The sequence below is a fragment of the Balaenoptera acutorostrata genome, chromosome 4 (assembly GCF_949987535.1).
Source record: "Balaenoptera acutorostrata chromosome 4, mBalAcu1.1, whole genome shotgun sequence".
NCBI classification, from domain to species: Eukaryota; Metazoa; Chordata; class Mammalia; order Artiodactyla; family Balaenopteridae; genus Balaenoptera; species Balaenoptera acutorostrata.
The window spans coordinates 57,364,652-57,387,524 of NC_080067.1; positions in this window are offsets into that span (position 1 = coordinate 57,364,652).

Genomic DNA, 22,873 nt, shown 5'->3' on the forward strand with positions numbered 1-22,873 from the left:
GTTTTGGGGTGTCTGTGACCTTATTATGATTTTAGGAAGCCTTTCTGCTGATGGGTGGGGTTGTGTTCCTGTCTTGCTAGTTGTTTGGCATAGGGTGTCCAGCACCATAGATTGCTGGTCATTGAGTGGAGGTGGGTCTTAGCATTGAGATAGAGATCTCTGGGAGAGCTTTCACCATTTGCTATTATGTGGAACCGGGAGGTCTCTCATGGACCAATGTTTTGAACTCTAGTCTCCCACCTCAGAGGCACAGACCTGACACCCGGCAGGAGCACCAAGACCCTTTCAGCCACACAGCTCAGAAGAAAAGGGAGAAAAAATAAATAAAGAAATAAATAAAGTAAAATAAAATAAAGTTATTAAAGTAAAAATAACAATAAATTATTAAAAATTCAAAAAATAAAACGTAATTAAAAGAAAAAAAATAAAAGAAAGAAGGAAAGAAGAGAGCAACCAAACTAAGAAAAACCCCACCAATGATAGCAAGTGCTAAAAGCTATACTAAAAAAAACCCAAAAAACTGACAGACAGAACCCTAGGACAAATGGTAAAAGCAAACCTATACAGACAAAATCACACAAAGAAGCATACACATACACCCTCACAAAAAGAGAAAAAGGAAAAAAAAATTTATATATATATTAAAAAAAAGGAAGAGAGCAACCAAATCAATAAACAAGTCTAATGATAATAAACTCTAAATACTAAACTAAGAGAAACATAAAGCCAGAAACCAGTCAGTCACATACAGCAAACCCCAAGTCTACAATTGCTCCCAAAGTCCACCGCCTCAATTTTGGGATGGTTCATTGTCTATTCAGGTATTCCACAGATGCAGAGTACATCAAGTTGATTTTGGAGATTTAATTCGCTGCTCCTGAGGCTGCTGGGAGAGATTTCCCTTTCTCTTCTTTGTTCGCACAGCTCCTGGGGTTCAGCTTTGGACTTGGCCCTGCCTCTGCATGTAGGTCGCCTGAGGGCGTCTGTTCCCTCTCAGACAGGACGGGGTTAAAGGAGCAGCTCATTAGGGGGCTCTGGCTCACTCAGGCTGGGGGGAGGGAGGGGTATGGATGTGGGGTGAGCCTGAGGCGGCAGAGGCCGCCGTTACGTTGCAACAGCCTGAGGCACACCGTATGTTCTCCCGGGGAAGTTATCCCTGGATCACGGGACTGTGGCAGTGGCGGGCTGCACAGGCTCCCGGGAGGGGCGGTGTGGATAGTGACCTGTGCTTGCACACAGGCTTCTTGGTGGTGGCAGCAGCAGCCTTAGCGTGTCATGCTGGCTCTGGGGTCTGCACTGATAGCCGCGGCTCGCACCATCTCTGGAGCCCATTTAGGCAGTGCTCTGAATCCCCTCTCCTCTTGCACCCTGAAACAATGGTCTCTTGCCTCTTAGCTAGGTTCAGACTTTTTCCCAGACTCCCTCCCGGCTAGCTATGGTGTACTAGCCCCCTTCAGGCTGTGTTCACACAGCCAACCCCAGTCCTCTCTCTGTGATCTGACCTCCAAAGCCTGAGCCTTAGCTCCCAGCCCCCGCCCACCCCGGCGGGTGAGCAGACAAGCCTCTGGGGCTGGTGAGTGCTGGTCGGCACTGTTCCTCCATGCAGGAATCTCTCCGCTTTGCCCTCTGCACCCCTGTTGCTGTGCTCTCCTCCGTGGCTCCGAAGCTTCCCCCCGCCCCAACTCCCCGTCTCCGCCATTGAAGGGGCTTCCTAGTGTGTGGAAACTTTTCCTCCTTCACAGCTCCCTCCCAGAGGTGCAGGTCCTGTCCCTATTCTTTTGTCTCTGTTATTTCTTTTATATTTTTCCCTACCCAGATACGTGGGGAGTTTCTTGCCTTTTGGGAAGTCTGAGGTCTTTTGCCAGAGTTCAGTAGGTGTTCTGTAGGAGTTTTTCCACGTGTAGATGTATTTCTGATGTATTTGTGGGGAGAAAGGTGATCTCCATGTCTTACTCCTCCGCCATCTTGAAGGTCTCTCCCTAATTTCCTGATTTTGATAATTGCACTGTGTTTATATAAGAGAATGCCCCTGCTTTTAAGAAATGCACACTGAAGAACTTATAGGTAAAGATTATGTCTGCAACTTTCTCTTAAGGTTCTCAGGCAAAGCAATTGTGGTAAAACATAATATTTGAGGAATCTAGGCATAAGGTAAACTGGAATACCTTACACTGCTTTTGCTACTTTTCTGTAGGTTTGAATCTATATCAAAATTAAAAATTTTTTTGGAAACAACAAAGTAAATATTAAAATCTGAACAATATAAAATTAGTAATATAACTAAAAAATAGAAAGGTAGAGGGAAAACATATAGTTATAAAAGCATTAAAGTTTTTATGTTCCTTAGCAAGAAGTTAATTAATACTGTCTGAAACTTAATGGTTTTGGGGAAAAAAAAATCTGAGTCCAATGTCTTAATGCTTTTTGTAAACTTATTTGGTAAACTTGTAAGTCTTTTAAACAGTAATATCTGTAATCCTGAGGAATGATTTCTTTGGTTAAGTATTGATAGTTCCTTCGGATGTTTTATCGTTTCTTTTTCTCTTGTTAAAATCACAAAATTAATAGCTATAATATGGTTCCTTTTAATGTCAGCTAACCTGGCTTTCACATTCTATCTCTATATATGTTTTATATGATGACTTGAACAATAATTACATAATAATAATAAAGTTTACTTCTGGGTGATAAAGTTTTGAGTTTTCTTAAACTTTAATCTTCCCAATTTTGAGCACTATTTGAATTATATACTGTGAGCAGAATGCACTTTTAAACAAAAGGGATTTTATTTTTTAAAAAAGACAAAAAAAGATTAAAAGCAATAAATCAAAAATTTTACCTTGATAAATTATAGATGAAGGGAATATAGATTCTTGTTACTTTCTTCTTTGTACTTTTCTGTATTTTAAAATTTCACCATATTTAAAAGAAATTAATTAATAAAGTTACAGAACTGAATTTGGGTCCCCTTGCCCAGCACACAGCAAAGCCAATCTACTGATATCAGGTTGTGGTGAAGGAAAGTACAGCATTTATTGCAAGGCTTCAAGCAAGGGTTATGGGCAGCTAATGCTCAAAAGACTTCTGATGGCTTTCAGGGAAGGGTTTTTAAAGTGAGAGAAAGGGTCACAGGGTGTGTGATCAGCTGATGCACAATTCTCTGATTGGTTGTTGGTGAGGTAACAGGGTGGTGTTTCAGGAATCTCAGTCATCAACCTTCTGGTTCCAACTGGTCTGGGGTCTACATGCTGGTTGTCAACATGCAGTCAAATTCTTCCACCTGATGGGGATTTTAGTATCTGAAAAACAACTCAAGGATATGGCTCAGAATATTATCTATAGCCTTGAGGAGGAAATAAAGGTCCTTGACTTTGTTTTACGGCTAAACTATTATTATTTTATCTTGCTTCACTGTTTTCCTTTGTTTCTGTATTTTCTCACTTCTCTGATTTAATTTGCTCTTTGGAACTCCAGGAAGGCCAAGGAGGCTAAAGCTTTTCTACAAACAAGAGGCAGGGGACATGGAGGGGGTGGGTGGTGTCTGTCCTTGGGAAGGCACCACAGGGTCCTGCTGAGTTTCAATAATAAACATAATACAATTTTATAGACACTGCATTGGGAGTACATATAGTGTGCAGTTGGAAAGATAGTAGGAAGTGGTCATTTCTAACTGAGGGGCCAGGAAATGCTTCCTATGCATGGTGATCCCCTAGCTGAGCCTGGTGAGATGAGATGTGATGGGTAGATGGAGATAGGAGGGAGTGAGGACTGCAGAAGGAATCCCATGAGCAATGATCATTCTCTTGAAGTAACCTGGTGTATAACCAGTAGGCTTGTGTAGAGAGTGTGTGGAGGGGGGCTTGGGGGAAGCAGTGGTGGCAGGGGTAAATTGGTGGCTGGGAGGGTGGTGCAAAGTAAGAGATCAGAATAAAAAATTAGGAATGGGCCTTTGGAAGTCTTTAGTAGCCATATTAAAACGTTATAGGCTTTATCTCATAGGCTAGTGGGTTTAAGATCAGGCTTTCCAAGATGAAGCTAGCACCTGGATGGACCTCCATGTAGTGGAGGACAAAGGACATGTGACGGGGTGGGGGCAGACAGAAGAGTAAGTGAGGTTCCATTGCTCTACACAACTTCAACAGGAGCAACTCCAAGTTTACCTGCTTGACATGTTGGACTTCTATTTTAAGAAAGGTTTTATGGCAAAATGTTCCAGAATCCATAGCTCCATGGCCTGTAAGCTCTTGGGGTAGTTAAGACAGGTAGCATTTGGCTTCAAGTCTTTAGAATATCTAATTGGACAGATTTTATTCCTTGGGTCTTGTTGTCACAGGGCGAAGTCTGACAGAGAGAGGGGCTTTCACAAACACATTAGAAGTATCCCATTACCGTATTATTCCATGGCAATTCCATTTCCCTCTTACCACACCATTTCAACTACTCATATCTACAGGAAGGGAAGGAATACCCATTGGGAGCTGGAGAGAATCTCATGAGAGTAGGGTGGTGGGAATATTCTGCTGATTCAGCTACCTTTGCTTTTTGTCCTGAGAGGTTTGATATTCACATATGCTATACCATACTCTTCATTGTCCCTTGGTAAAAATTTGAAAAAAAAAAAAAAAACCCTTAAGTGTGTATACCAGATATGGGGAAACATGTCCTTCATCTTCCGTCAATTAGTTGAAGAGGAAAGGAAAAGCTATTCTGACAGGGAGCTCTATGGAAGAAGGGTAGCAGATTTGACATTTTCTGTCTGATTTTATATCAATTCTACTTTAGAATTAGATGCTAAGAAGATTATTAATATTTTGACAATTTTCTGACACCTCCTTCCCCCACTTTCCAATATAAGAAAACTATGTTTTAGGACCATGAAAAGCTAAAAGAGATATTTCAGTGGAGAAGTACCAGGACCAGATTCACATTTTAGAATCATTACTTTGGCAGAAATGAGGTTTCTACAGTTTATGGAAATTATATTGGGGCACAAAACAGGAGATTATTGCAATAAGAAGATGAGGGATTGAAATGGAGAAGGCCTTTCCAGAAATATTTGCTGAATGGATGGATGGGTGGATGAAAGAGAACCTGAGCTAAGGCAACAAGATAGGAGCATATTCAGCTGCAAGACTTCGAGGTATATCAAAGAGGTAGGCTACAGGGCACACAGACTGGATGCTGAGAGAAAGATGAAAGAGAGAATCTGGGTAATGTCTAGGTTTCTGGATAGGGCCACAGAGCATCATGATGATATCTTGGTTTTGTTTGTTTTTTTAAGATAGGTAAATAGAGAAGGAAGAGAAGGAAAAGTGATATATTTTGTTCTGGATAAATTACTTTTGAGATGAGCATGGGACATCTGGGTAGAGATGTTCAGTAGGCTTATGGAGAGAATGGAAGGAGCCATCCAGACTGAATAGAAATATCTAGGCTCACCAACATAGGGGAGTAATTGAAGTCAGTTATAGTGAAGGAAATTGCTCAGGGATAATGCATAGATAGGAGGAGAAAAGAATGCCAAGGAACACCAATTTTAAGGAAAAATCAGAGGATGAGGAACCAACAAAAGAGACTGAGAAATACTAATGAGCCAGGCAGCATATTCTACCCCACCCTTATCACAGTGCGTATTTGCGTATGTGTCTGTCATCCTTTCGGGACTAAGTCTGTTAAGGAATGGAACCATTTCGTACTTTATTCCAAAAACCTGAAATAGAGCAAATAGTAGATGATAACTAAATGTTGCTGAAGGACATACACGTTTTCATTATAATATATATTTTTGATAACTTTAAGTTCTTTCCCTATGTATTTGGTGGATGTTCATGTTCATAACTTAGTAAAGTTATCCATTTTTGTGTAGCACTTCATTAACTGTAATTATTACCCTTACATAACTGTGGCCAGAGAAACATTAGCCCACCATGGCTGAATTTTAGGAACACTGGCCCAAACAGTAGGAACAAATAACTTGAGACAGCATACAGGCAATACCAATAATGCTCAGATTTTTGCGGGCTTTTATAAATCACCAGGAAGCCAAGGTACCTCAGCAACAAAAACTTGACTACAGATGTAAAATACTCCCTCAGAGAACAGGAAAAAATACTTTCCTTCTGTAAAGTTATTTAACATTCTGAACCACTTTTATAGACTAATTTGCAGTTGAAGTAATAGCATTTCTACATATGTATTTTGCATTAATGCAAATCTAGATCTAATATTCAGGAAAATCATTTTACATTGTTAATATTATTTCTAGCTATAGCCTGCCTGGCTGACATGATGTGCCTACAGGGATGATTTCAGAAGCACTTGAAAAGCCCTCTGTCCTCGCAAATACAGTCCTCATCTGCTCTCTGACTCTTCTGATCTCCTTATTCTGTAAGATGGTTATTAGATTTAAGGATTACAACCCAAACACCCATTACAGGGAGGGCATAGTGACTTAATTCTTCAATAACAAGTTATGAGCAATTGTGAAATTTGGGAAGTAGAACAATCCTCCATTTAAATGCTGTTTTTGGAGGAAATTGTTAACTTTCATATCATAATTAACCCTTGTCAATTACAGAAAAATATATTCATTTGATCAATTTTATAGCCCTTTGCTACTGATTCTCTTAAATCTCAAAAAAAGCAGTCCTGGCCATTAAATTATAAGCCTTTTGAGGGTAGAAAGGGCCTCTTAATCACCTTTATATCCTGCCCTTGGTGCTAGCATCTAACAGGGTCTTGCACAGGGAGGAGAAAGAGAGAAGTGAAAGGTATGTTCCAGAGTAGGAAATGGTTAACACAAAGCAATCAGGGAACACCAAGAATAAATGACCCATAAAAATATGTGATGATGTGAAACAATATGAAGAAAAAAAAAAAGGAAGTTTCCTTCTTTTGAGAGACTGTGTCCAGGATTCTTCTTGGGGAAGGAGTTTTTGTTAAAGGGAGAATGTTCCCTCCACAAGGCACAGGACAGCTGTGGACAATGAAAGGAGAAGCCCCAGGGAGCCCTCAACCTGATGTAGAGTTTATGCATGCTGTTTTAGGTCAAGATAACATCTCTTTGGAGTCCTGGCTTTAGAGGAAACTGATAGAACTAAAAGTACATTTGACATGTTCATTACTCAAGGAAATTAATCCATTATGGCAATTAGTGTACTCTTTTCAAACTAAAGTCTAAATACCAACTGAAGGAAATTATAAAGATAAGTAATTTTACGGAGCATTCCAAGTTGTCTTTTCACAAAGAAAACTGAGAACATTTGATTTAATAAAAATTAAAAAATTTATTTAATTTTACTATTAAAAAAAAAAAAAACTTTCCAAAAAGTAGAAAGAGAACACTTGAACAAGGCCAGGGTTTGATCTTATCAGAAAATGATTGCATACACCCAAGTTTCACTAAACCTTTTAAAACCACTGTCATTTTTAGCACAGCAGACAAGAATAACACGAGTATGATTTCCAAATGAGAAATACGTTGTCTTAATAAATATTAAGCCACATATATAAAGTAATGTTTCAAATACATAAAGTAGAATTAATGTAGAAAAATATGTAAAGTAGCATTTCATTTAAAGAAAAAAATCCAAAAGACTAATATTAAAATGTGAATGTGATTTTACATGTCAATGTATATGAGTTGTAAAGTAATGCATGTTACAATATTTATCTTCTTGAAACTTCACATATCGTGTACCTACCATTGGAGTCATCAGAAGGTGGTAATATATTTGTTTACTATGTCCAGAAATTAGTTGAAGGGGCAGATGGCAATATTGATAATAAATATGCAATGGAGATATAAAAGGCTTTTCTTATACTTATTCAACTTTTTATAAGCAAAATATTAGGATATATTTATGTAAATTTTAAATTTGCATGTTGGAAACAAATAGCAAATAGAACATTTTTCCCCTAGTATAAGGTTATGCTTAAAACATTAACATTTAAATTGCATGAATTTTAATAATGTTTCTAAACAATGTATTTTCTGGCATTTATTCAGGAACTGAGTAACATACTAAAACTTGTTTTGGTCAAAAGCTTTCTGGGAACTCTCTCTTGCCTGGCATGTTTACGCTTCCTAAAGGCCGTGGGATAAAGGATCAAAGAATATGTTGAAATCAAGCACTGAATATTAGCACACCCTAATTTCTTAATTTTTTATTTGAATATGATACACATATAGAAATGTGCACATATAAGTATAGAATTTGTTGAACGTTCACAAACATAATAAACTGTGCAACTATATACAGATTAAACAATAGAAAATTACCAGCATTTTAAAACCTCCCTGTGATTCTCTCTGGTCACTACTCACCCCGCACCATCACCACCTCTCAAGGGCAAACTCTACCCTGATTTCTAACAGCATAGTTTAAGTTTTTTTGTTTTTATACTCTATATAGAGTTAATGTGTATTCTTTTGTGTTCATCTTTGTTTGCTTAACATTGTATTTGTGAGAATCACCCATATTATTATTTCTAACGTATACCATTCATTCTTATTGTTAAGCAGTATTTCTTTGTGTGAATATATCACAATTTAGTCAGCTGTTGATGATCTTTTGTGTAGTATCCAGTTTGAAGCTGTTTCGAATAGTGTTGTTATGAATATTCTAGTACACATTTTTGGTGGACATGTGTATGCATTTGCTCAGTATATACCTAGGAATGGAATTGCTGGGTCACAGGTTATGTCTCTAGCTTAAGTATAATAGATACTACCAAACCGCTTTCCACAGTGGTTGTTCCCTAGCTTGATTTTTAATCAACCACTAACATACATGGGCTCTTTCTATTTACTACATTCCTGATTCAGCCTGAAACCATAGGTGAACCCGCAATTATTTTAGACCAAATTCCTTGAGACAGTTCTTTCAGACCAAAGTAAAGTTCTATAGAATAAAGAAATTATTTAATCTACTTTATGCACCTGTGAATGTATGATTCTTGCCTCCTTATTTTTGTGATATTTCTTGTCCAAAGAAATAGAATGACTCTAACGTGTCTGGGGAAAAGATGATCTCAGCTATCACTACTCTTAGTGTATGTTACATTTTCCAGTACTTCTCACAGGAATCTCAGGTATTATTATCCTCATTGTATATGTAAGGAAACTGAGTCTCAGAGAGGTTAAGTGACTGCCCAAGGTAGAACAGCTAGTGAGGCGCACTGCAGAGATCCAACCAAGTCTTTCTTTCCTCTTTTTTACTTTTTTAAAAAAAAGTTTATTTTATACTGGGGTAAAATTGATTAACAGTTTTGTGTTAGTTTCAGGTATACAGCAAAGTAATTCAGTTATACATATACATGTATCTATTCTTTTTAAACCTAAGTCTTTTTTGATTCCAAAGCCCGGATCTTTCACTTTGCCAAGTGCATCTCATGGCACTATGCCACCTGATGATTCCTTTTCATGCTGCCTGTTTAATATCGGCCCCTCCTGCACAAAGAGGGAGTCAAGTGTGAACCTCCTTGTGGGTTGACTCTGCCATGTTTATTCAGAGTGGTTGCCTTCTGATAGATTGTTTCCCACTGACTTTCATAATTAAAACATATGCAATATGAAAAATAACTTGAAATGTTACACAATCTTTTCTCCATATTAATACATATATAGGGATGTGGTATTCTAGACACAGGTACCAAAACAAGGCTGTTTTGTTCTTTGCATTTTTAGTAGGGGTCATAATTTCATATTTGCAAATATTACAGGTAGAAATGCTAATGCTGTGTCTTCAAGAGCTTTTCCTTTTTGAAGATATAAGCAAAGGCAGTTCCTATCTGTGACTATGACTCAAAGGGCTGTGTTTTCTTCCGTAATGCATTGAGGCTGCATGTTGGTTAACAACTGGAGTCACTAGTCATTCTATTTCTCCCCTTGCAGTTTCATCATTTTGCGTAAAATGTACCATTTCGTGAGTACTTGCCATGTTCCAAGCTGCCTGTGTGTTTTAAATGTACCTGCTGCACAATGGTGCCACTTCATTTCATCATATGGCTACTGCCAGGATATCCAAGCTTTGCACCCATCAAACTTGTGGAGTTTGTTGAAGCCAATAGCATTAGTAGACTCCAGTGTCAATACTCTGGCTTCATTCCATGACCTCCAAGTTGGTGATCCTCTCTTGCTATTTAGTGCTAATTATGACTTTAAATGATGTTGGTGAGATAATCAAAGAATTAGATGTGATTAATATTAAATATAAAAGATCTAAATCTCTCATGGACGTAAAGTAGATGACACAGTTATCTTCATTCTATATGCATTTACTTTGGTCTGAAATAATTTCTTTTACATTTTCATTTGGATCATAATTAAGAAATTATGCTGAATGAGCCACATTTGCTCTAAGAATGAATAGAATTAAATCACTGTGCTGTCATTCTCCCTTGGGCAACAAATCTTTGCCCTTGAAAGTGTATCCATTAAGTGTCATAGTGTTTTGTCCTTGGCCCTGTGTAAGTCACTATTGTCAGCAATGTTTGGATGAAAAGATGAGAGGAATGCTTATGAAATTTTCAGGACACTAGGAAGTATCATAAATTCAGTAAATTAGGATTAATATTTAAAATTATTCCAGGAGACTAGAATATTTCAGCAAAACAAGTGGAATAAAATTTAAAATAGAAACTGGGAGGATTATGAATTTAAACATAAAGGTTTAACTTTATATGTAAAAGATGTGGACACCTGCACAAAAGAAATTCCTATACAAATCTGGAGGATTTATTTCACTTGGAATTAAGTTTTGACCAACAATATGATGCTAGTACAATCCGTCTCAATTTTATTTACTGTTACCATGTATTACTGTGTATCTGCCATTTAACTAGGTAGTTTTACATATTATCTGGGACAGATAAATAAAAGCACTTCAAGTGGTAAATCCTTATATCTTCTTTAAAATTATGAGCATACCACATAGGAGTAATTAACTGAAGGTATTTCTTTAGGAAGTTAAACTAAGGTATTCTAGGGACATTCCTTTCTGGGCATCTAATGAATATAAGAATAAAATAAAGAACCATGAGTGTTCATTATTTCTTTCTTTGACTATGCCCTCTTAAATTCCATTTGTTCCAGCCATGATTTTAGCAGTCTTAGTCAGTTGATGTCAGCATTTTCTGACACATCTGATTTGACAGTTGTTTACACTGTTGAAGAAACAGTCCTAATGCCAAGTATATTGTTGAAGAAACATTCCTAACAATGTATTATCTGTAGGTTGCTACAGATATTGAAGGATAATTTTTTGTCTCAAAAAAATAGTTTTCTTTTTAAATAAGTTCTTTGTCAAATGTTTGATAGAAACTCTGGGGTTATGCACTGAAAAGAATAAAAGAGGTGATTTCTATCTGGAAGTGTTGTTGACAGCTATTACTCATCAGCTCCCTCACCTGTGAAAAGAGCTTACTGTTGTCTTTGCCCAACTTTAAGTGTGAGTAGAGGTGCACCCGATGAGTGTGTCAGCATGAGTTTGCTTCAAAATATACCTCTGAGGTAGGTAAACAAATGTAACAGTGGCACATTGGAGAGACTCATTCAGCCTTATCTGGGACCACCCTAGTCATGAATGCTGTAGAAGTGATTCTTAATCTTGGGTCTCAGTTTATACCTGGTGAGCTCTTCAGTCTCAGAAAGGACAAAATTTGATGTTTCTGGGCCATTTCTGAACACGATTAAATGTTAATTCCTTAAGCTCCACATAACAATAGTAATACTGTTCTGATTTCCATTTACATGTGTTGATCCAACAAAACATAAATTGACTGTATTCACAGATCCACTGGCATATTTGAGCACTGGAATGAAAATAGTTTTGTGATGGTTATTAAAATGTGAAAAAAAATGAATTCTTAGTATGAGAAACTTAATATTCAGTAAATGTTCTAAGGCATGTCTTGTACTCTTACACAAGGGATTGGGATTTTTGTATGAGTCTTATGGACAGTATGAGGATGGCCTTTAGGGTCTAGGAAGTTTTAACTATCTTTGGACAATTTCTAAGAAGCTTTCACAAAGCGACCAAAATTATTTAAAATTGATTTTCTGTGGTGTAACATGGACATCTATGAGAAGTAAGACAGGAAATAAATTTTTATTGAAGTACATCCCTCTTAAATATTTTGAAATCGCATATGGTAACTGTATGCTCCTTCTGGAATGTATAGATAAGAAGGGTCATACTTCCCATCGTTTTGGAATCTAGAATGGGTTGCCATAAAGGAATAGTGAGGGAAAGTTAGAGACCATGTAGCCGGAGAGGCTACAAGTCAGAGATTAAATCCACCTGTAGTTCAGGAGATGGGGACAGAAAATAGCTAGGTACTGAAGGTGGTGCCTGTGAAAATATATTGAGGCAGGGCAGTTTGACTTGGGGAACTTTGAGAACAGAAGCAGTGTATGAGCTCCTTGAGATACGTGGGTATAGGACATTTAGAAAGACTGAGAGCATAGCATTCTTCCATGAGCAGTTTCCTTTCTCTTACAAAGAAGCCATACATTTCTTTTTCTCCTGTATGAACTGCACATTAAAATATCTTTATAAAAATATCTTTATATTTCTTGGAAATATCACCTCATGCCCACTTTAAATTTTAAACGTTGTTTGCTGTTACTTTTTCTTATTTCAAATTCAAACCTTTGGGTTCCTCTTTAACTAAATCTCAGATCAAAAAACAATTGCATTTTTAGTCAGGTAAATTTATACCTACCTTTTAGACCTCTTTCACTTTGGAAAAAAAATTTGCCGACAAAATTTATGATATTGAAATTTTTGGAGTTACGTGTTGAACGGGTCCTTTTTCATGGGTACTCACACTCATTATAAAAACAAATAGTTTTTACTTTCTCTTAGTTAATTGTCTATTTGAGTATCCTGCAATCAAGCCCCTTAGGCTTGGAAGGAACATTAAACATCATATAACTCATTTACTCTTATATTACTGAATCTACAGCATTCCTGCTAAATATCTGTGTGGTCTGAATTGATACTTCAGTGAATGGGAACATAATACCTTTTGAGGTGGTCTATTCTTTCTTTAGAGAGTCTGACCTATTAGGCAGTTCTTATTATTGAACAAAATCTCTCTCTGACAAAATTGGGGACCGATAATAAAACAAGTGTGCTTTCTCTGACTTTTACTTCAATTATTTGCATGTTACCATCATGACCCCTACATCTCACCTATCGAGTCTTTTCTCCTTCATGTCTGTTTTGAATCTACATGCCTTTCAACTAAATATTGTTTTGAATTTTTTCACCGTCTTCATCACTCTCCTCTGGTCACTCTTGTTGATACACATTATGTTAAGTGTAGCATCTATACCTGACCACAATTGTCCAGAATAAAATAGAAAGGAATTGCCACTTCACTAGTTCTATTAGAATAGCTTAAAATGCTATTAGCCTTTTTGGTGGTCATATTTACTGCTGCCATTCACTGTGCTTACTGTTTTTAAAAACCCCTCAACCTTTATATTACTTATAGTTCTTAAGGCACAGTTCTTTTCCTCTACTTGTTAGGCACTCAAGCAAAAATCTGCCACAAACTACTACTCAACAGGCAGTTCGTGACTATCAAATAATCTTTCCTACTTTCCTTTAGTCTTACAAGTTATTTTGTCCATATATAAGGTTGGAGGCTCAGAAAAAACTATTCACTTTGCATTTGTTGTTTTTTCAACTTTTATTCAACTTAGATTTTGACTCTGTGGGGGGTTAGAAATTTTTTTTTAAATAAAACTAAAATGTGGTCACTGAAATACAAGTGCTATGCATTTGAAAGAGTACCTTTAGCTAGGTATATATGCCTAGTTTGACTAAAATTATAGCTTCTTTGACATTTCTATCAAGTGCAAATTTTGAGGACCCTTCATTTCTTTTACTTTCTGTGCTTTAATACTCATATAAAGACAGTCCTAAAAATAGTGACTATTATGGGATAAATGTAACTTTTAGTACTAGCTCTCTCTTGTTCTGGGTCGTAACTGGATGAAGGTATGTGATATTTTTTGTTTGTTTTTGCTGTTTTTATAATTAGAGAGCTTGTATTCAAATCCTATACACTTTCTCTTTTATTTGTGCTATAATTTTGTAAGCCCCAAACTAAGGATAATTCTCTCATGTTCATATATGCTGATTTGGTCTTGATATGTACAACCAAAATAAAATTGATATTTTTAAAGTCAATGGAACAATCAAGTGAAAGAAATCACTTTTGGTGATTATGATCCAAGATTTGTCAGGTAGCTTTAGCAACTGAATTTATTTAAAACGTTGCCTATATTGGCTCAGAAATACAAGAGCCATTCAACATAAAGCACAATTCAAATCATATTTTTGCTCTGGTCCACTGGTATCAATAGCAGCTGGAAAAAATATAGCACGTATCAGTCATTAGTGTGAAGGCCAGATCTGAGAAAAGACTTGATAAAGAACATGTACTTACAAAGTTAAAAATTATAAATAATAGCCAAATGCAAGAGGAGTTTTCTATTATATTTGACTCTTGAACAACACTAGTTTGAACTGCCCGAGTCCACTTGACGCAGATTTTTTTCAACAGTAAATACTACAGTACTACACAATCTCAGTTGGTTGAATCTGCAGATGTGGAACCTCGGATAGAAAGGATCTATGGATATGAAGAAACCATGGATACAGAGGGCTGACTGTAAGTTACACATGAATTTTCGACTGTAGGGAGGGTTGGTGCCCTAAGGGGTCAACAGTATGTGTAATATACACATATAATTCCTTAAAGTCATTTCAAGATAGTAAAGAACATCATCATCAATCCTGAAGTACATATCTGTATTCCTGTGTATAATACAACTAGAAGACATCTCTAAGATACCCAATTATGTCCTATCCGGACACATTTTCTCTTAAACAAGTGATTTACTCATTTAACCATTACGAATTGTTCCAGTCCTAAATAAGTTCTTTGGCAACTCAAAACACATCTAAATCAGTTTGGCAAACAAAAGAATAAATATAATCATAATATATTAGCATTCTAACCTTAATGTATATTATTCTAATCAGTCAATAACAACTAATGACAACACTCATCATTTGAATGAACAAAATATTGCTTTGTTTTGACAGTGCAGTGCAGGTACAAATATTACATCATACATGAATTAAATTTAGACAAAATCAACTATGGTGACTCAGAAAAGGAGAGATATTTAAATACGTCAGAGCCTGATATTTCACTCAGTGAGTATAAGCTCCAAGGTTTGACTCTACTGTAGTTCAAAGGTAGTTCAATTTAAGTAATATAGCATATAAATACATAAATTTCAAGATTCTATTACTGCATTTTTCTTTTTTGTAGGAAAAAAGTAAAGCACCTCTACTGTTTTCCCTGTAATATCTCATACTTAAGTAGCACTAGTGCTAAAATACTTTTTAATATATATATATGTATATAGTTCCAAAAATATGATGAATTAAATGTTATTACTATTATCCCATTTTCAAGATTAAAAACCTGAGGTAAAAAAGGGATGTGTCTTGCCAAAGGTCACAGTATTCATGTGAATGTTGACCACAAGCAACTTGGCTCTAAAATCTTTCCTATTAGCTACTATACTCACTCAATACACAAATAAGTTCACATGTACGTGTTCACTATACAAGTTATTTCATACACCTGGGGTGTTTGGCTTTCTAGAGTTTATATATTTTAGAGGAATTATACGGTCATCTTAGTTTGGGCTGCCATAACAAAATACCATAAAGTGGGAGTCTGAAACAACGGAAATTAATTTTCTCACAGTTATGGAGCCTGGGAAGTCAGAGATCAAGGTGCCAGCACGATTGGTTTCTCATGAGGGCTTCTTTCTAGTTTATAGTTGATCACCTTCTCCCTGTGTCCTCAGATAGAGGAGAAAGAAGAAGAACAAGCTCTTTGGTGTCTCTTCTTCTAAGAATACTAATCCCATCATGAGATCTCCACCCCCATGTCCTCATCTAGACCTAATTATCTCCCAAAGGCCTCCTTTCTGAATACCATCACATTGGGGGTTAGGGCTTCAACATACGGATTTTGGGAAGACACAGTTCCATTCATAGCAATGGTAAATTGTAAACTTGTGAGTTCATGGACCATGTTTTGTCCATCTTTGTATCTCCATGACTCCTGTAGTAGGGCTTTGCCTATTTTGTGCTCAATAAAGATATGGACTGCTTATCAAAAACTAATCATAATAATCAATATTATTTTTAATCTCATTTTTCCTGATTCCAAACCTAGGAAATATATTTTAAGACCACCATATAATTTATTGACTTAGCTGAAACACTTTCGAAAGAGAAAAAAAGTGGTATTAAGAATTACATTAGGACAACAGGGGGATGCTGGGACTGTCCCTGGCCAATCGGGAGGGATGGTCAGCTTGTGTATGTGACAGTAGGACTCTGAGGCTCAAAGATTTGTCCAAATGGAAATACTTGAACAGATTCTCTGTCTGCAAAGACTGTGCTTTTGTAATTTTATAACATAGAATCCAGAAACATAACATTTTAGAACTAAAGAAGACTTTAGGAACTATTATTATCTATTAGTGTTACAAACCACTGGTAACTTAGTGACTTCACAACATCCACTTATTTAAGTTAGTATTCTACTGGGAAGTTCTTCTAGTCTGAGCTGGAATTGGCTGATCTCATTTGGGATCACACATGTGCTTGCAGTTAGCAAGTTGGAATGGTGTCTGGTTGGTCCTACATGATCTGACCAAAGCCAGATGATCAGGTGGTGGGCTGGCTGCTGGCTAAAGCAATGAGTGTGAGAGTGACAGCCTGGCATGTTTCTCATTCTCCAACAGGCTGGCTTGGGCTTGCTCAAACGTCAGGGTTCCAAGTGCAGCAAGTGGGGACATCCCAAATGTGAAAGCACTGTTCAAATCTGCTTGAGTCACATCTGCTGTTGTCCCACTGGCCAAAGTCAAGCACATGGTTGAACCCAAAATGAGTGTGGAAAGAGTTACCCAAGGGCATGGATACAAGCAGTCTGGAACAAATTGGAGGCCGTCTCTGCACCAGTCTTCCACAGAAACCCTTTGGTCCTACATCATTGTTTTCACATTTGAGGAAATTAAGACCCTGGGAGGTCAAGGGACTTCAGCAAAGCCACACAGCTAATTGGTACATTGCCCTGAATTAAAAATAGTATGATGCTTTAAGGCCCACTTAAGTACCAAGTCAATCTGAACAACGTCTCTTCCATGTACTAAAACTTATTTTGAATAATTTTTATTCTATTCTGCTAGTTGAAGTTAAATTTATTTAAAGTGAACATCTCAACCCATAAAATTGTTATGCATCAAGTTTGTTATCTTTGTCTAACATGGTTCTGTGAACATACAGAAATTTTAAAATGACATAAATGGGAGAGTTTTTTCTTAAAATATTGAATTTGATGTTTCTTTTGTGATATTTTGCTCCCCTAAAATTATTTTAAATGATTTTTCCTTTAAGTCTCCTGGGCTATGAAAGACATGCAAGGAAAATATAAGTTGATTCATTAGGAAATACAGCTATCAAACAGTAGCTTAACTTTAGCTGTACTTTTGGTCTGTTGGTGGATGAGTTTGCCATCTTTGTCGACACTAAACTTTGTTATGAATGTATGATGTATGTTGGTATTTGTGGTATTAATGTCAGTGCTTATTCTTTACCTTTGTAACAATTGCTAATAAGCTTGTTGATTGTAGTCAAGGGCCTGAGACCTGTCACAGAAAATATTACTACATACTTCTTGGTTGTCGCTAATGGAATAGAAGATGCAGGGAGAGACAGAGACACATCAAACATGGGCAAAGACAGTTTGGCTATTTTAAGGACCATCTCAAGACAGAATTTAGCCTAAATAAACCTAGAATTAGGGCCAAGGCACATAGTAGGTTCTTATTAATTGCATTTATTTTATTGCTTTCTTGACCATATTGTAAGATCGTATTAGTCAGCTAGGGCCGCCATAATAAATATCCCAGACTGGGTGGCTCTCTCTCCTTGGGTTTCTTCTCTCTCCCTCTTCTCACTGTGTCCTTAAATGGCCTTTTCTCTGTGCACACAAACTTTTGGTGTCTCTTCCTCTTCATATAATCCTGTTGGATTAAGGCTTCTCTCTCATGACCTCATTTAGCCTTAATTACCTCTTTTAGGCCTTGTCTTCAAATACAATCACATTGGTAGTTAGAGCTTCAATATGTGAATTTTGGGGGTTCACATTTTGTCCATAACAAACATGATAACAAAAATTTGGACCCTGGTTAAAGAACGTGATTTTCATTATTTTCCTCAATAGTATATTATCTCCCCTTTATGTAATCATCCATTAATATGCAAACCTTTCTATCATTTTTAACTACCCATATTTATATACTGATATTTTTCTTTCATATTTAACCCTTGGAGTTCTTTTTTTGAGATAACTGGGTTTTGGGTTTTCTCCATTTTTTCCTTCTTTTTCACTAATGTGAACTGAATTTTGGTGCTTCACCAAGCTTAAATATGAGCTATATCATAAATATTTCAAAAACTGGCCTTGTTAACATCTTTTACTAATCCCCATCAAACCTTGAGGTCATCTACAATCATTTCCTATTTTTTATCTATTTGTATACATTTAGGAAGCATTAGAAAGAGAAATTTTTGCTTATCTGTCTCTTATGGTGGTTTGTGTGTTTTGTATTATTTTGAGGTGGCAATGTGTTCATGTTAATGAGACAGCAAAGGGGAATCAGGGAAGCTCATTCAGTCTCACACCTCTTCCACTAAATTTATCTTTGGCACAGGAAAATGAATCAAACCCAATCACATGAATTTTATAAAAATATATATATCATCTTTGAAATATTTGGATGTTCGTTTGAGAAATATACTTTATAGCCAACTTTCTATCATCCATGCTACCAGATAGAATATGTCTGGCCTAGATAATCCACAATAGCCCCAAATCCCCAAATCCTTTATTTATATTTATAACATGATATATATGATTTACCGTTTACCTTATTAACTACTTCCTGCTATAAAATTATTATTTACAAAGTAACTGGTCAAAAGGACATTATGAACAACAGAGGGGAATCAGAATTATAACTGAGTAGTTTATCTGTAGATAGTTAGAAATGATAGTTTTACTTAAGGACAGAATATATTATGTTTAAGCTCAATTGTGGTTAAAAAAAAAAAACAAAAAACCGAAACAGTGGCTTGAGCAATGTAGAAATGTACTTTTCTCTCACATAAAAACCGATCAAGTAAATATTTCAGGGCTAGCATGGTATGCTACAAGTGTCAGAGACTCAGGCACCTGTCTTTTTATTCCATTGTACATAGCCTTGCTCTCTAGTGCAAGATGAAGAGACCTAAAGTCCAAGAAAAAAGATGGTGGATGGAACCAAGAAGTTGGTAATATGCACTGTTCCCTAAAGGAGGTTCTTGAAAGCCTCTACACACTTCTCCTTCCAGCTCAGTGGCCAGAACTGATGAATGAACTGCTATCAGCAATGCATGATTGCTCTAGGCTGGAAAATAAACTCTATTCTGGGCAGCCATGTGCCCAGTTAAGAATTATATTCTGAAAGAAAGGAAGGACAGCTATGGGGGACAACTGGCAATCAGTACCACTCTGTATCCCTTTTGCAATCAAATATCTCTGTGCAGTTGATTCTTGAACAACACAGGTTTGAACTGTGCGGGTCCCCTTTACATGGATTTTTTTCAATAGTAAAGACTACAGTACTATACGATCTGCCGTTGGTTGACTCCACAGATACAGAAAATCAGATATGGAGGAATGTCATATAAGGAGGGCTGACTATAAGTGATACACAGATTTTTGACTGCATTAGTGTTAGTGCCCCTAACCCCTGCATTGTTCAAGGGTCATCTGTACATTGTTTTCCCCACACATGGAACAACAGTAACTCCTTCCACAGGAAAAATGACCAGAAAGCTCATCAAGCGACTACATCCAGTTCAAAGTCCATATTTTTTGGTGGTGTGTAATCTTCTCTGTGTGGTTGTGGCTTGTCATAGTCCAGTGAATCAAAATTAACAGGTAGATTATTTGCCTCCACACATTCACTCTACAGTGGTAGGTGTGCAAGTTACCGATTTCTTAGCTCTCTACTCCAAATTCACCTTTTCTGCCTGCTCCGTGAAAATGGATGTGGATCCTTTAAATATTTTTATTTTTCCAGCTGGCACTGGAACTTTGTCAGTAGAGGGTACTGGAGAGGCATTGCAGGAGGAAACCTGCTTCCGTTCCTGGTTCAGGGGCTCACTTGCTTTGTGGGTTCCTGAAGCATGTGTAGTCTTCTCCAGAATCGGGCTCCGGAAGCACTCCCAGATTCTTCAGGGGCTAGCTCCTGCAGAGCACGGTGGCAGCAGCACCCGGCAGCCCCCTGCTTCCTACAGCACATCATCCTGCTCAGGCGATTTGGTAGCAGACTGCCTACTACCTGTAGCACCCTTGGATTCTCCAGTGCCGGGATTTCCAATGCACAGCAGTTAACAGCAGCCCATGGCCAACAGCTAACTCCCATCACACACACCTCAGGTGGATATTGTAGTGCAGTGCCTCTGGTGAGACACCTCCGCATGAACAAATTTCCCTGTCACCCTAGAGGGTAGATTTCTGACACGTACCAGAGGGCAGTTTTCTAGCAAGTTACACTGGCCGAGCTCTGCAGTGACTGGTCTGCTCTCCAGTGGGCCACGTCATGTCCTCTCCACCAAGGTCAGGATCTCAGCCCTGTGGATGTAGGGTTTCTTCCTTGGATACTCTGTCACAGTCCCAGGGGTAGTGACTGGTCTTTATATCTGCTATTCTTATATTCTTCAGAATGCTCTTTATTCTTACTAGCCAATTTCCCATTATTTAAATCCTCTGTTATGGTTAATAATTCTTTATATTAAACTTTCCCTGTTCAAATAACTGTGTGGTTTCTCTCTCTTGATTGGATACAGTGGACTGATACAGTGGATCATATCCACAATAAAAGCTCCAATCCAGAGAAGAGAGACAATTGGGGTTACTGTTACAGAGGATTTATCAAATTAGCATGGGCAGGAAGAGTGACAACTGTCTTCTCTATCAATAAAAGGAGTTCCTTGGTTAGATCACCTAGTAAGTATTGCTGTCTTAGTGGAAACTGTCTTGTTCATTGGCCTTCATGCCTCCTGGTAATGGTTTCTGGTGCTTTTCTTCTTATCTATTATCCATCCTAGTCTAAGTTGGGCATTGGAGAGTGTGCAGCATGACTTTTAGGAGCAGTATGATTTTCTTTGTAAACCACTTCCTGTTAGTGCACATGTGAGGTCTGAGCGTTGCTCTAAGAATTGAAAAAAAGCTTCATTTTCAGACCAAGTTATGTCTATCCGCCAGTAACTAGAGTGGCAGTCTATGATGTTGAGGACTCACAATTAGCTTGAGTGGCTCCACTTTATGAGGTCTTGACTTCATGGTTCAGGATGTCAGCATCTGCCCCAAACAATGAATAGAGAAAGAAGTAAGGGGAGGCAAATGGTGCAACTGTATTGTTTCTTCAGGGATGTTCCCCAGAGATCTCACAAGCTGCTTTTCTTTACTTTCTCATCTCATCACATTTCTTCTCATCACACTAGCCAAGCGTAGTCACAGTGCCACAACTAATTTAATTGCAAAGGAGACTGGGAAATGTAATCTGTATTCAGAGTGGCCACGTGCCCAGCTAAAAATTGTATTAATATAGATGAAGGAATGAAATGGACATTGGGGGACAAGTGGGAGACTGCCACATATGGCTCCTGTGATTTGAAATACATATGGACCAATATAAGAAAAGTACATGGTTCTATACACGCTGTAAATTATAAAATAATACATTTTTTTTTCTCATTGAACATTGGAAAACTTCTTCCTCTTTAAAAAAAAAAAGAGGCTGGTTAAAATTTACTAAGCACTTTAAGGCAATAGTTGAGGAGATAATAATCGTATTTAAAAACAAACTCTTCCTTTTGTTTAGTTTTAGAAACTGATTTCAAATTCCTGTTTTATGTTTCAAGAATTCTAGGTACCATCTGTGTGGCAGTGGTTGAGACCATTCTTTGAGATTTTAACAACATTTAGGCCCCCAGAGCACCATGCATGTTGTAAACTTCAAGTGGAAAGAGAAAGAGAGAGAGAGAGAAGAAGGGAGAGAGAGAGAGATTTCCTTCAAGTTAGGAATAAATAAGAAACCAGAAAATTTAATTCACTTATTCATTCATCCAAGGTCGTCTTACTAAAAGAGTGACAATCTCTTGTTCTCTAGTTTAAAACCAGTTATGTCTGTGTTGTAGGTCATATAAGCAGCACAGGGAATCTAAGATGAGTCACTTCAACATTTGAATATGTACACTGCCTGATATAACTGAGTTTTACAGAAACTGGTAACACTTTGACAGTGTGTATTTTTAAAAGTATCTTTTTTACAAAAGTCTCAAAGCACTTTACATTTGAAACATTGAAAACTCAAAAGAAAAAAGGTAGAAATCTGAAGCAGTGGGAAGCATAGATCAATTTGGGAGTAATTACTTCAATTATTTCTAATAAAATCATTTTGTATTAAGTGAAAATAGTCTTAAGTTTTAAACATTCACTGAGGATTAAGAGTGGCAGGCTCAAGCCTTTATCTTTCCATTAAAAAATGAGCCCTATTATTCTTTACAGAGTTAATAGACTTTTGTAGTTTTTCAATTTTTTTTTAAGACAAAGGAAAGTATATAATTGCTTAGACTAATCAAGAGGGACAGCCAAATCCATTTCTCTTAAGTGTAGTCACTTTGCAATAATTGAAAATTGAAAATATGAATGA